Source organism: Nuphar pumila, chromosome 7, assembly GCF_984573655.1.
Source record: "Nuphar pumila chromosome 7, dmNupPumi1.hap1.1, whole genome shotgun sequence".
NCBI classification, from domain to species: Eukaryota; Viridiplantae; Streptophyta; class Magnoliopsida; order Nymphaeales; family Nymphaeaceae; genus Nuphar; species Nuphar pumila.
In genome coordinates this window covers 123036691-123050777 of record NC_143255.1, presented here as the reverse complement: position 1 = coordinate 123050777, position 14087 = coordinate 123036691, and positions in this window count along the sequence as shown.

The window sequence follows — 14087 nt, the reverse complement described above, 5'->3', positions numbered from 1 at the left end:
CAGCTAATGTGGATGGATTAGGGCTTGGGTTTGAGCAAGCGTATACTATAATTGGGAGTTTGGGACCAGTCCCTTGCCAAAAACAGCCCAATGATACATGTGCATGTGCTTGTGTTTGGGTCCGGGTCCAACAATTCCCAAACCCAAGTTGACTCCAATAAAAGATGAGCCAGGCTAACGTAGGACTGTCAATGGGTCGGGTTTGTATCAGTTACCCCAAACCTGAGTTTCAAGGTATGGATATAAAATTTCCAACCTGAATAATATTCCTGTCAACCCAAACACAAGCCAACCAATATTTGGGGTGAGTTTGGGATATGATTTTTGCTAGGTACCTGACCCAACTGGGCTTCTTTGCAGGTTATCCGACCCAACCCGGATGTTTGCTAGCAAGAACCAAATTATGGTTGGGATTGAATGAGGGCCTAGGCAACTAGGGTCTGTGTTAAGTGGGTTGGATCCATAGTTGGATCTGGCTAGGTTTTGGTTGGAGCAGGATCTATCTCAACCAAGATCTATGTTAAGTGAGTTTGAATCTACTGGTTGAATGTATTTAATTGCTCTAATGCAGCGAGAGTACCTATTCTAGCTTTCTGCTCACAAGTGCCCCTGATAAGAAAAAATAAATCACTTCAGAAGAAAATAGCTTCATCTTCCATGGGACCCAAGATAGAGGTTTTGCAATTTTTAGCTGTTTCAGATCCGACTCCTCATATTTAACTGTTCTGGATCAGACCCATTTGCATCTTCTGGGCCTATTCAAATCGAATTGCGAGGCCAATTCAGGCCTCATAAAAATTGGTTGATTCAGTCCCTGAATTGGCAGTATTGAGCATAAACGGTCTGATTCACTTTGAATTGGGGCTCAATAATTTTTGTTATCTTTTTTTTTTAATTTAAGAATAATTTTTTAACATAATTTATTCAAGATTTGTTTTTTTCCAATCAGAAACCCATTCTAGTAACATTGGAATGCATAATTTGCAGCAGAATTCTTGCTTTGAGAAATGAGGCATTTTCTTCGATTGTCCAAAAATAATAATGAAAATTTTTCAAACTCTCCCAAAATTTTGGCTCTAATTCATGAGAACCAAAAGTTTGAGAGTTTGAAAATTCACACCAAAGTTTTTACTTGGCTTAATAATCATGAAATAACTTTGAGTTTAATTTGAGTTAACACTAACTCATCTTTTAAATTTATTATTTTACCCTTGTAACTAGTGAGATGAATTACTAAATCACCTTATTTTAGAAGTCTGAACAACCGTAGAGCTGTTAACAAAATGGATTTAATTTAAAAAAGTCAACCATTGCAATGATACTCAAACTCTTTACTTCCGCAATATAAAACAAAACACTACTCGCTCACCAAATGACTTATCATTTTCAACTATTAGAAAAAAATTTATATAACTACGTTTAAATTTCAAAAACCAATCTAGGGCTGTCAATAACTAAGGTTTGTATCAGGTACTCTACCCGACCCCAACTCAAATTCTTGGGTAAAAGCATCAAAAACCCCATCCCCAAAAATATTTAAGTTGACCCAAACCCGGCCTGGGGACATGGTTTTTTTTGGGTACCCGATATATGTATATATATTTAATACAAATAAATTCATAAAATTATGTGGGTATGAGTTTGGGATTCAATTTTTGTGACCCAACAAAACATGAACTCGAAAATTTATTATTTGGTCGAGTTTGAGTATACCTTAATAGGCCAAGTACTCAACCCATTGACAACCCTAAAGCCAATCAACATAACAAGCACAACCAAGTTAGTGTTTGAAAAATTAAAACTTCATGTGTACCAAACACGTACCCGATTATGCTATTAGTGGGTCACGTTATTATTGGATTGATTTGCTTGCTGGAATTTAAATATGATTATATATATTTTTTCTATTTTTTTTTTAATAAATGCTTATTTGGTGTAGTCGTTAGTGTTTTTGTTTTATATTGAAGGGGTCAAAAGTTCCAGTATCATTGTATTCAATAGTCCTTTTTACATTAGATACATTTTGTTAATAACCCTGTAGTCAAACTTTATTCAACTTCTAGAATATGGGTAAATTAGTAATTATACTCGCGAGTTACAATGATAAAATGGTAAATTTAAAACATGAGTTAGTGTTAACTCAAGAACAACTTTGATTAACCCAAGTAAAAACTTTTGTTGTGAATTTGCAAACTCTCAAACTTTTGGTGTGCACAAGAATTAGACCCAAAAATTCAAGGTGTATTTGAAAATTTTACAAAATTAAAACACTAAAAATGCAAATATAACAACTCAATCTTGGCAGGCATGAAACATTAAAAACACTTTTGGAAGTAAAAATATTCTCACAAGAAAATAAAATTTTGCCTATGATGTTTTGATATGATAACTTTTGTAACTGAAAATTTTTTAGTTTTTATGTAGCGTGAAAAAAACATAATGAAAAATGTGATAAAATTGAGAGGGGGGTTGTTCAATCCCCTCTCAGAGAGAGAGAGAGAGAGAGAGAGATTAACCCTCTTTCTCTCAAAGAAAGAGAGAGTGATGGTCAACCATACTCAAGAGTGAGAGAGACTTGAAAATGGTGGTGGGTGGGAGAAAGATGAAGATGAATTTTAATTATTTTAAATAGAACTTGAATACCCTGATAGGTAGAAGCTGTGTTGGATTGGAAGCAACCAAAAAATATCACGAACATCCAAAGCTTCTTAGGCCTTGTTGTGTACTACCGAAAATTCATACAAAATTTCTCACGGATCGCCTTATTAATGACAAAGCTCCTGAAGAAGGAAGCCAAGTTTGAGTGGAACGATCGATACGAAGAATGTTTTCAACTTTTTAAGCAGAGACTTATTATGGCCCCTATTTTGACCTTACCTTCTAGTCAAGAAGGCTTTGTGGCTTACATTGATGTCTCAGAGGTGGGTCTAAGTTGCATGTTGATGCAACATGATAAGGTGATTGTGTACACATCACGACAACTAAGAATTCACGAGAAGAACTATCTAACCCACGACCTGAAGTTTGCAGTTGTAGTGTTCACAATAAAAATTTAATGACACTACTTATATAGAGAGAAGTTTGAGGTCTTGTAAGATTAGAAGAGAATAAAATAGCTCTTCTCTCAAATGAAGTTAAAGATGTAACAATGATGTTGGTTAGAATTCCTCAAAGACTGTGAATTCATACTTCTTTATCATTCAAGAAAGGCGAATGTTGTGTCTGATGCCCTTAGCCGTAAAACTGAAGGCACTCTTATCAACCTCGTAGGACAGTGAAAGTTGATGAAGGGTTTTATTAACTAGAAGTCTTTCCTGGCATATCCAAGAAAGATTCAATTATCAAATCTGATGATGCAACCTGATATCATCACTCAAATTATAGCTGAACAAGTCAAGAATCCTTAGTACGAGAAGCTAAAAGCAAGGACCGTGCAAGATGACACTTCTTTTCACTTAAAGAAATACGAGAGTATTTGGATAAAGGATAGGCTATGGGACCCAGATAACCCTAAGCTAAGAAATGAAATACTTCAAGAAGGACATATGAATAAAAATACCATCCACCTAAGATGTACTAAAATATGCAAAGATTTATAAAAAAATACTGGTGTAAGGGTATGAAAAAGATATGGCTACTTATGTCTTGAAGTACTTAACCTGCCATCAAGTAAAAATAGAATGCCAATAACCTGATTGTATGATGCAATAGATCGAGATTCCATATTGAAAATAGAAGAACATTACGATGGATTTCATCATAGGGTTATCCCGATCAAAGAAACAACATAATTCGATCTGGGTGATCATGAACAGACTCACCAAGTCTACTTACTTCCTGCTAACCCATACCAAGCAATCAATGGAGAATCTGACAGAACTCTATGTAAGAAAGATTGTTGGATTGCATAGAGTGTTAGTCTCAATCATCTCTGATCATGACCCAAAAATTTACTTCACACTTCTAGGAACAGTTGCATAAAATGTTGGGATGAAGCTAAAGTTTAGCATGGTGTTTCATGCTCAAACAAACGGCCAATATGAGTGCACAATAGAGACTCTAGAAAATATGCTATGAACATGTATGTTGGGACTATGATTCACACTCAACACTTGTTGAATTTGCCTACAACAATAACTATCATGCTAGTATAGGGATGGCGTCGTATGAGAGGCCTTATCGATCATCAATCTATTGGAGTAAAGTTGGTGAGCAAACTCTGGACCCACCCAGTGTATTGCAGTATTACACCCAACAAGTATGTATGATTTGAGAAAAACTGCTTACCGCTCAAAGTTGATAGAAGTGTTACGCAAATCAACGACATGAAAAACTCACTTTTGTTGTTGAATACAAGGTTTTCATTAAGGTCTCTCCAATTAAGAGTATTTTCATTTCAAAAAGAAGAAGAAATTAAGTTTCAAATTCATCGATCATTTTGAGATCATGAGGAGAATCAGAGAGACAGCATACCATATAACATTGCTCAAATACAAAATGTTTTTCATGTGTCAATACTTATAAAGTATGTTCATGAACCTTTCCATGTAATTCAATACAAGAACATCGATATCCAAAAAGACATGACATTGGAAGAAAGGCCTATCAAAATCATGGACCATAGGGATCAGGTGCTTAGGTCAAAGGTCATCTCACTCTTTAAAGTATGATGGCAATATCATAGAATCGAAGACTGCACATGGGAGCCCGAATCCAGTATACTTGAGAAATATCCTTAATTGTTCACGTAATACCCCATGACAAAATTTTGAGGATGAAATTCTTTTAAGGAGGAGGATGTAAGATCTACGAATGTTTTATAGTATTTTGAGTTAAATAGATGAGGTATTGTATGTATATTCAGCATTTTGACCTAAGAATATGCAACAAAGAAATTTCTACGAGCCAACTATGCTTAAGATACATACGTGTATCTCCTCAATGATTTTCACCGGAAAAAGTTTGGAGAGCCATACCGGGTTTGGAGAGTGAAACAAAAAGTTTTTAACAAACCAAACCACTTAGTCTCGACGATAATTTTGATTTTTTTAAAAAATATTGGTGGCCCCCCAAAACATGTGGGCCCCACATAATATTTTGAAGTCCCACATAAATATCCCATAAAAGTAACTATTGGGTCCCACAGGGACATAAATATCATTTTGTTACTTCTTCCTTAAGTCTTGTATTGAAATAAGTCTCATGTCACATCACCTTTATGCTTTATGAGTGGATCTTACCCATATCTGGACCCAAGACCCATTTGAAAGTCTATAAATAGAAGTGAACATCCTTTTTAAAATAAGAATTTGTTTTTCCAAGGGTTATTTTTTTTTTCTCTCTCTCTCTCTTCTTTCCTTATTGCTTCCTTTCTTTGATCAAGCCTACTTAACCTAGATCAAGCCCACTTGAGGTGAGCTTGAACTTGTTTGACTTAGAGCAAGCCTACTTGGGTCAACGCTACTTAACCTTTCAAGGTTAGCTCTCTCTTCTTTGCTTATTCTTTTCTTCTTGACTAGCCTACTTGAGTCAAACTCACTTGACCTAGACCGAGCCCACTTGGATGAGCTATAACCCATTTGACTTAGATTGAGCCTACTTGGGTCAACACCATGTAACCTTGACAAGATAACCCTCTCTTGCTCTTGCTCTTTCTTTTCCCTCTTTTTGTGAGCCAAGTGCGTAAAGGTGCACATCACGAGTCAGTGTCACCTCTACTACTCGTTTTTTCCTTCTCTTTTCTTGCTTTTATGTAAATCAGCATTGTCATGATTGTACCGAATGAGAGTATTTGATGGCCATGACCCATGAGCAGCCTTACACTTAGCCTTGTCTATGGATAAAAATGTAGGTTTGTACGCCGATGGCACCAATCTTAATGTATTAAAATTCATGTTTCGTGTATGTGGTTTTTCCCCGTATACCTTTATAGCTTCACGCGTGCACACATGCGCTCATTTGGGTCTTAGTCATTGGTTTACGCCATCTAAACCACTGTGAGTGCTTGCGACGGTGTTCACTCACGTATCCTTGTGGCTATATCTCCACATATATGATACATATATTATGTATGATCTTTCCGCGATTTATTTAGCCTGGCATGTTGTTCTGTACCTAGGCCATGCATTTACGCATTTATTTGGGTGTGTATGCTTTTTCCGTGCACTATCAAGCTTATTTTATAATTGTGTATGCATTTCTTGTTTACTGTTATACTTATTTTATGACTATGTATACATATATTTATGCTTGTATGCATTTTTCATGCATTGCCATGCTTATTCTATGATTACATACATATTTATTTGGGGGTGTACACATTTTCATGTATCATCATGCTTTTATGTAATACTTGTGTATTATATGCATAAAAATAGTATATATATTATATGCATTTGTTTGACACATACGTATGTTGCCTTCTTTGCTTAGTAAATATAATTGTACAATAGTAGCCTATATGTATATGATATACATATGGTGACATATTTTAAATGCTCAAGTACTTTAAATACCTCTACGGCATGCAAAATGATGTTTGACGAAGAAACTCCTAAGTGAAGGGTTTCAGATTTGCGTAAAACACTAAAGAGCTTCAGGTTTTTCACGTAATCACTTAAGTCACCAGCCCAAGTCCTAATTAAGGTCAAGGTTTTTGATAAACCACGAAAGATGCAATGTAAGCACAATGGTGCACCTCTGTTAAACAAATATAAAAGTTTTTTGTTTCATTAAGATGTTACGATGCTGAATTTTTTGCCTTAATCAATGAAGTAACTCGCTCGAGCTAAGGATGATTGAGCAAATATGGTTAGTTAAATACGTAGATATTTGTTTATGTCTTAACTCTTGTATTTGTGTGATTTTGTTACAGATAATCATAGACAATACAACCAACTATCAAGCAACTGGAAAGATGTTGGAGAATGAGAAAAAAAACTTTCTTTTGGACTTTGTGCACAACACATTGCATCGATTTGATGCTTGAGGATATTAGTAAAATCAAAAGTATAGTTGCATGTGTGGAGAAGGGAAGGAAAATAACAATGTTTATTTATAACCACACATTTGTGTTAAATTTGATGCACACCCGTTTTTCAACAAAAAAGAAGATTTTAAGGTCAGTTGCTACAAGATTTGCAATGAATTTCATAATACTTCAATCGTTGCTATGACACCAGTCTAATCTTAGAAAGATGGTTGCATGAAGTATGTCATCATATGCACAAAATGATATTTCATCATATGCACAAAATGATCATGGCAAAATGATGGAGGGGATTATATCAAATCATAATTTTTGGAGGGTGGTGGAATCAATAGTCAAAACAATAGAGCCTCTTGTCAAGTGTCTAAGATTGGTTGATGGAGAAGATAATCTACAATGGGATATCTTTATGAAGCTATTGATAAAGACAAAAAAGACATTAAAAAAATCCATGATAGTGATGAAAGGAAATATAAAATATATTGAAAGATTATTGATAATTGATGGGAACATCAACTCTATCACACTCTGCATGCAGCTGCCTATTATTTGAATCCAAAGTATCAATATACTTCACACTTGTGCAAGGTATTGTATTTAAAAGTTTTGAAACATTTGATTGTATTTTTTAATAATATGTTTAAAAATTTAGTATTAATTCATTTCTTTATTTTTTTTATGTGTTAAAGAGACTTGAGATAATGCATGGTTTAACAAAAACTATTGAATGCTTATGGCTAAATATGCATGTTAGAATGCGTAGGTTTGTGTTTCATTGCAGTTATTAGTTATTGGTTATCATACTATATTTTAAATGTCTAGTATTCAATTTTGATGTTATAGGCTTATATCTAAAACACAAATAATATATATTCCTTCAGCTTGAGCTATTTGATGATGCAAGTGGAGATTTTGGTACTGAGATGGATATTGTCACCAGAGAAGAGCATAAACCAGGTAATGATGAAAATTTGTTGTGCTAGGTTACTAGTTATGAAATAGTTAATTTGTTATTTATTCATAATTTTATACTTATGTTGTAATTGTTAAGTTGTTAATATTTATGTGTGCAACATTGTAGTGGAAGATACATGGCATAGGTACACCTAAACTTTAAAGAATTGTTGTGCGTGTACTCAACCAAACATGTTTTTCTTCTTAATGTGAATGCAACTGGAGTACTTTTGACAAGATCTATACTAAAAGAAGGAATAGACTGGCACAAAAAATACTAAATAACCTAATTACAATTTCTGTTTGATAGAATGGCATAAAAAACTAGCATTAATCCAATTTCTTTGGACAATATATACATGAAAACATCATTGGATGAATGGATCATTGACAAAGGAGTTTTAGATGGCGATGAGGTTAAATTTTTTTTATGTTTCCTTACTTTATCTATATTTTATAATTATTGTCTTAACTTCTTTTTTAACTTTTTATGTTTTACTTTTCTTAATTAAGTTTAATTTTCTTATTTGTGAGGACTTTTTGAAGGAATTGGAGGAAGAAATCAAAATTGATGAAGTTGATGATGATGTTGGTGGTGAAGAAGCAATAGCAAGTACTCTTATCCTTATGATCGAGCCATCTTCTGAGCATATTGACCCTTCCAATTCAAATTCACCAATGAAAGATAACTAGCAATGCGGAGTTTGACCTTGTTATTTTGTTAATACTAATCAATTGAAATTTAATATTTAAGTGTTAAACACGAGAATTGTGTGATTGTGATTTGTGATAAAACTTGAAATCCAAATTGCAAACTCTCAAGACTTAAGTTTGCATTAAGGTTTATATTTTCTAATGCTTGGATGGAGGAATTGAACTATCAGAGTTTATTCTCTAATCTTCAATTGTTTAGGATTTTTAATTATGTTTATTGATGAATACTTGAATCAATTCTAATGTATGATGATGTGATTGACCATGAAATTGATAATCTAGTAGCATTTAGAAGTAAACAATTAGAATTATTGTGATTTGTTAAATTTGCAGCTTGAAACTTGAAAATAAAAGTGAGCTGAAAAGTGAAATATATGATGAAGTGTGGACTGTGAACTATGTTGTATAGATTATGAACCTTTAAACTTTAGTTGTTGTCACTTGGCATGTTGCAGACTTTTACAGGTATGCACTATAATTGTAGTTGTTTAATACTAGAATTTACTATTCAATTTCAATTTATTGAAATCTTGAAGTTCAATGCTTGGTTTTGTTTTAATTTATTGATATTGTTAAGTTGCTTACATGAACTATGTTATTATAATCTATACTTTATAGTTGGAGACACTAGTTTAGTTATCTGATACTTCAATTTTTTATTACTAAATGTCTAGATTTAGCTTAATTATAACTTAGCATGATCTTATTTGATTTATTTAGTGTTTTTAGAAGAAATCATGTTTTTTCTAGTTTTTTTTTGTATTTAGTTGATTAATATTACATTGTTTTTCTACAATATCAAAAGTTAACATGACCCGACCGAGTCATCGAGTTGACTCGATCGAGTCACGAGTCATTAATGAATGAGCTGATTCCCAAGTCACTGAGTTTTTGAACCATGGTTATAAGTTTGACCTAGGTCCAAACCAAACCGGACCCGTTGACACACCCACAGGATTAGATGTGTTGTGTGTGAATGGTAGACTTAATAAAATAAATGATTGAAAAACTTCCTCCATGGGTTTTTCTTATAAAAAATCATACTTTTTAGAAAACTTTCAATTAAAAATTTTTCTCTTGTTTGAAATGGTTGTAAAAGTTGTCATTTTTTCTTTTCTACTTGCATTTTCTTTCCATTTCTCACAGGCATGCTTGGAAGTGAGAAACATGTAGGAGAAGTGAATCGAGGTTGAAAATTTGTATGGTTTTTCTGACCTTTCCAAATGAGAGAAAATGTTTCTATGAGAAACATTTTGAAAAAGGTATATATTTTGATAGGAAACTCTCCTCCTCCGTAACAAAATATAGTGAGAAATTGCCTGAAAGTTTAAAACGGTAATTTCTCGCAAGATTTTCAATTCGTGACAAATATCACGATATTTATCATTTTAGTTAATATTTATCACGAGATTTTCATTTTTAAATGTGTTTTACTTATATTTTCCTATAAAATTTATTTATTTTATATATTTTAATTTATTTTTTATTGCCAAGATTTTGACGAAAAAAATGCGAGAATTATGAAATTTTTCAAAATCTCCCAAGTTTTTGACTCCCGAAATTTTGCCGTTTTTAACTTTTGTCACTATGCTCTCCTCCATGAAAGGGGGTGGAAGAGTGTTTCCTATCCCCCCTCTCTTGCCTTGTCTTCGTCTTCATCACCACCACCATCATGGTCTTCCTCCCCTTCACTGCCACCATCAACACCCACTTCCCGACCACCATCTTCGTCTTCCTCCCTTTAGCCTTCACCATCAACACCCACTTCCCGACCGCCTTTAATTTTCCAAAAAAAAAAAAAACTATCATCTGTAATAACTTGCTTTTAGCAACGTGCCTGCCTGTCTTGGACTAATCGATGCTTCCCTGTTACAAAAACCCCTCGTTTCTTGTACCATTCTTGCAATTTGGCGGGTTTCTCTCTGCCTCTGGTGCACTGATCCTCAGTTTCTTGCTCTAGGATTGTTGGGTATCATGCAGTTCTCTAAAGATGGCATTTTTTTGCTTTTTTTTTGTTTTATTTTCCTATTTTTTTTTTGCAAAGGTTTTGCATGTTTCTGGTTGACTTTTGTAGTGGGTTATCATTAATTTTGACTTATTGGGGGTTTTCGGTAGATTTCGAGACGGTGGTCGCCGTGAAATTTGGGTTTTGGTGAGTTGGGATTGTTTGATCTGTTGATGGGTGGTGTTGGTTGTGATGGAAGTGCGGTTGGTTTGCATTAAGTGTTTATTTGATGTATTGTTTTTGTTTTAACTTCCTTTCTTTTGTTTGTTTTGTTGGTGATGATTAGTTGCAAGTCGTAGCCTCTCTTCAATTAATGAACCACAATCCTAATATTGGCATGTGTTACAGTTGTCAAGAATTGATTTTCTGGCGAGTTGTCAAAGGCTTTGAGTTTATTTATTTTCTGTTTGTTTGTGTCTGCAGAATTTGATTTCAATGAACTACAAGAAGCTCATCAGCGTTGGCTGAAGCCAGCAGAGGTACTGTTTATTTTACAGAATCATGAGAGGTTCAGGATCACTCCAGCAGCTCCAAATAAGCCACCAAGTGAGTTAATTTTGTTTCCCATCTTGTTGATGGTCTTGCTTAGCATCTTAAAGTAAATTCTTTCCCATCTTGATGATTGGTGGTTATGGTTCTGAACACCTATGGTTCTATTCTTAGCATCTTAAAGTAAAAAAAATTCCCTTCATGGTTCTATTCTTGTTTTCGTATCTTAAAAAGTTGTCTCTTTGCCATCTGATGATTGATGGTGTCTAGATATCTAAGATTTTGTTCTTGATTAGTATCTTAATGTGGGGTGCCTGCAAAAATCATTTTCTGCCACTGAATCGTTGGTTTCTATTTAGGTGTAAATTCATTATCACTATTTATGGATGAAAAATCATTTTTTGCTACTGAATTATTTTCTTCTATTATCTAGATGTAAATTCATGATTATGTATGTAATTTGTGATGGATAGGTGATTGATTTTCACCATTTTGGATATTGCGTTCTCAATTGCATTCAATTATTTTTTTGTGTAGTTTAAGAAAATGTTTTCATGGACAAACAGACAAGCTAAAATATTTCTCTTTCATTTTTAGCCTCATTTTTTCATGCTACACAAACAGCAAAAACTTTTCTTTTAAAAAACTTTATCATATCGAAACTTCTCATAGGAAGTTTTTTATTTTCCTATGAGAGTTTTTCTTGCTTCCGAACGTGCCTTAAGACTCTCCTTAGAAATTGGTAGTCTGATGGAGATTATGCGTTTGAATAAGTGGCAAGTGCCAAATCATGCATTTGGCAGCTAGTATCAATTTCATTATGTAGCGTAAACACAAAGGAGAAATGATCCCACTTCCTATCCCAAATACATAAACACCCGTCTCAACTCCCAGTTTCCACACGCCTATTACCAACGTAGTTTGACCAAGTTTTTACCAATTGCATTAACTCTTATCCCAACTACTAGTTAACAAACATAACTAGTATTGATGGAATCGGTACAAACATAGACATTTTTGGAGAGACTTTGAGTTACGGTCTCCCCCTTTATATTTGTACTATCAGATAGATTCGATAGCTACCCACATCCCAGAGTTGGTAGCTACAAGGACTTGCAGTTATACTTTCCAAATGCATAAGAGCATGTTTGGAATCTCGGAGCTGGGATGGGCGTTGATGCATTTGGTGGTTCTCAGGTAAATCTTGGTCAAACTACCTTGTGGTCCTGTTTGGAATCTCAGCCCTGGGATGAGAAGTGAGGCCCTTTCTCCTTTGTATTTACACCAAATAATGGATTTGGCAGCTGCCACTTCCTCAACTCCATAAACTCCATAGACGTCCATCACAGTTACAGCCTACGGATTCCAAACAGGCCCTAAACTCCCTTGGACTACCAGTTTCTAAAGAGAGTCTAAATGCCTTTGCTTTTGCCGACTGAGCTCTACACACCTGGCTAGGGGTTAGTTCCATTTGTCCTGACATGAAAGGATATCCGAATTCAAAACCTAAGGGGGTGGATCCCTTGTTTGAACCGAAACATGAGACAAAGGTTATCCTGGAATTTTTGTACTAAGAGACCCGGAAAAGGGTAAGTTCAATGTTGCACATTTTGACTTAGTGGGCTCCAGTGTCAAGCTAAAGGCTCATGATTATGGGTGTCAACCCGTCCGGTTTTGTTCGGACTCGGGTGAAACTAGGCCTGACCCCAAATTTTGGGTATGGTATCGGGTTCAGACTCAAGTCTAATTGAATCTATCATAAGAGAAACCATACCCAGATCCAATAAGAACCATACGAACCAGACATTGAAAAATTGCAGGTCTTAATTGGAACTTGGGTCGGGCCGGGATCTGGTACAAAATTTTACAAACCATACCCGCGTCCATGTATTAATCAAACCTTCAGGTCCAGACCCGGGTCTTCTTATTTATCACCATACCCGAACCCTATAAGGTTTGGTTCGGGTTGGGTCCGGGTAAACCCGACCCGTTGATACCCCTACTCATGATCAAATCTGGCTGTCACATAGAGGTTGGGCGTATAACCACAGCCGGGGTCGCCTGCGTGGCCAGTGGGGTGATTGTGAAGGTGCTGAGTTGAAGATGTTGGATCAAACCCCACTGGTGCACGAGTGTCCGTAGGGCCAGGTAAGACAAGGTGATCGTGGGGCCCCAACTGGAGGTTTTCCTTGCTTCGGCGAGTGTTCCTCATCATTAAAAATATATATAATCCGTGCATGTAAGGCTGGGTTGGTTGTGTCCTCAACCATGAGTTTTACCTTGCACCGTTGCACGGCCGGCCCATTAAGTGGCCCGGTTTACATCAGTCCATATCTATTCAAATTGATTGCATGAACCTAGAAAGACCAAGCAACTACGCTGCTTGGTCCATAAACACTTAAATTGAAAATTGGCCTGAACTCTTTTTTTTGTTTTGTTTGTATTTTGTGATAATTATGTTATTTAGTTCATATTATATTTTTTGAGTATTAAATGCGTATATTGGATTTTGATTAAACCCTTAAGTTATCTTTTACTTCGTTCATGAAGTTTCCTTTTTTAATAAGAAAATTTTGCCAGAAAAAATTTGACATCTTCAAATTATTATTTGAAATAAACAGATTCAAAACTATTCGATTAGATTGGATTCAGATCGATGCCCTGTATCATTTTGAAAAACAGTTCGGGTTAGAAATCCGTTCTGACAGCAATGATTCTCACATGTTTATTCATGTACGCACTTGGTACAAGAGAAAGAAGGGGAGTGGAAGTGGAGATCGAATCAAGTTAAGGGTGCCCCTGACCCAGGTTAGAACTGGATCCGACCCAGGTTGTTAACTTTAATTAAGAGGAATGATGTAAAGGGTTCGGATTCGGGTCAGATGAAGCCAATACTAAATCTGACTAATCAGATTCAGGTTCAGATGTCAAAAAGCT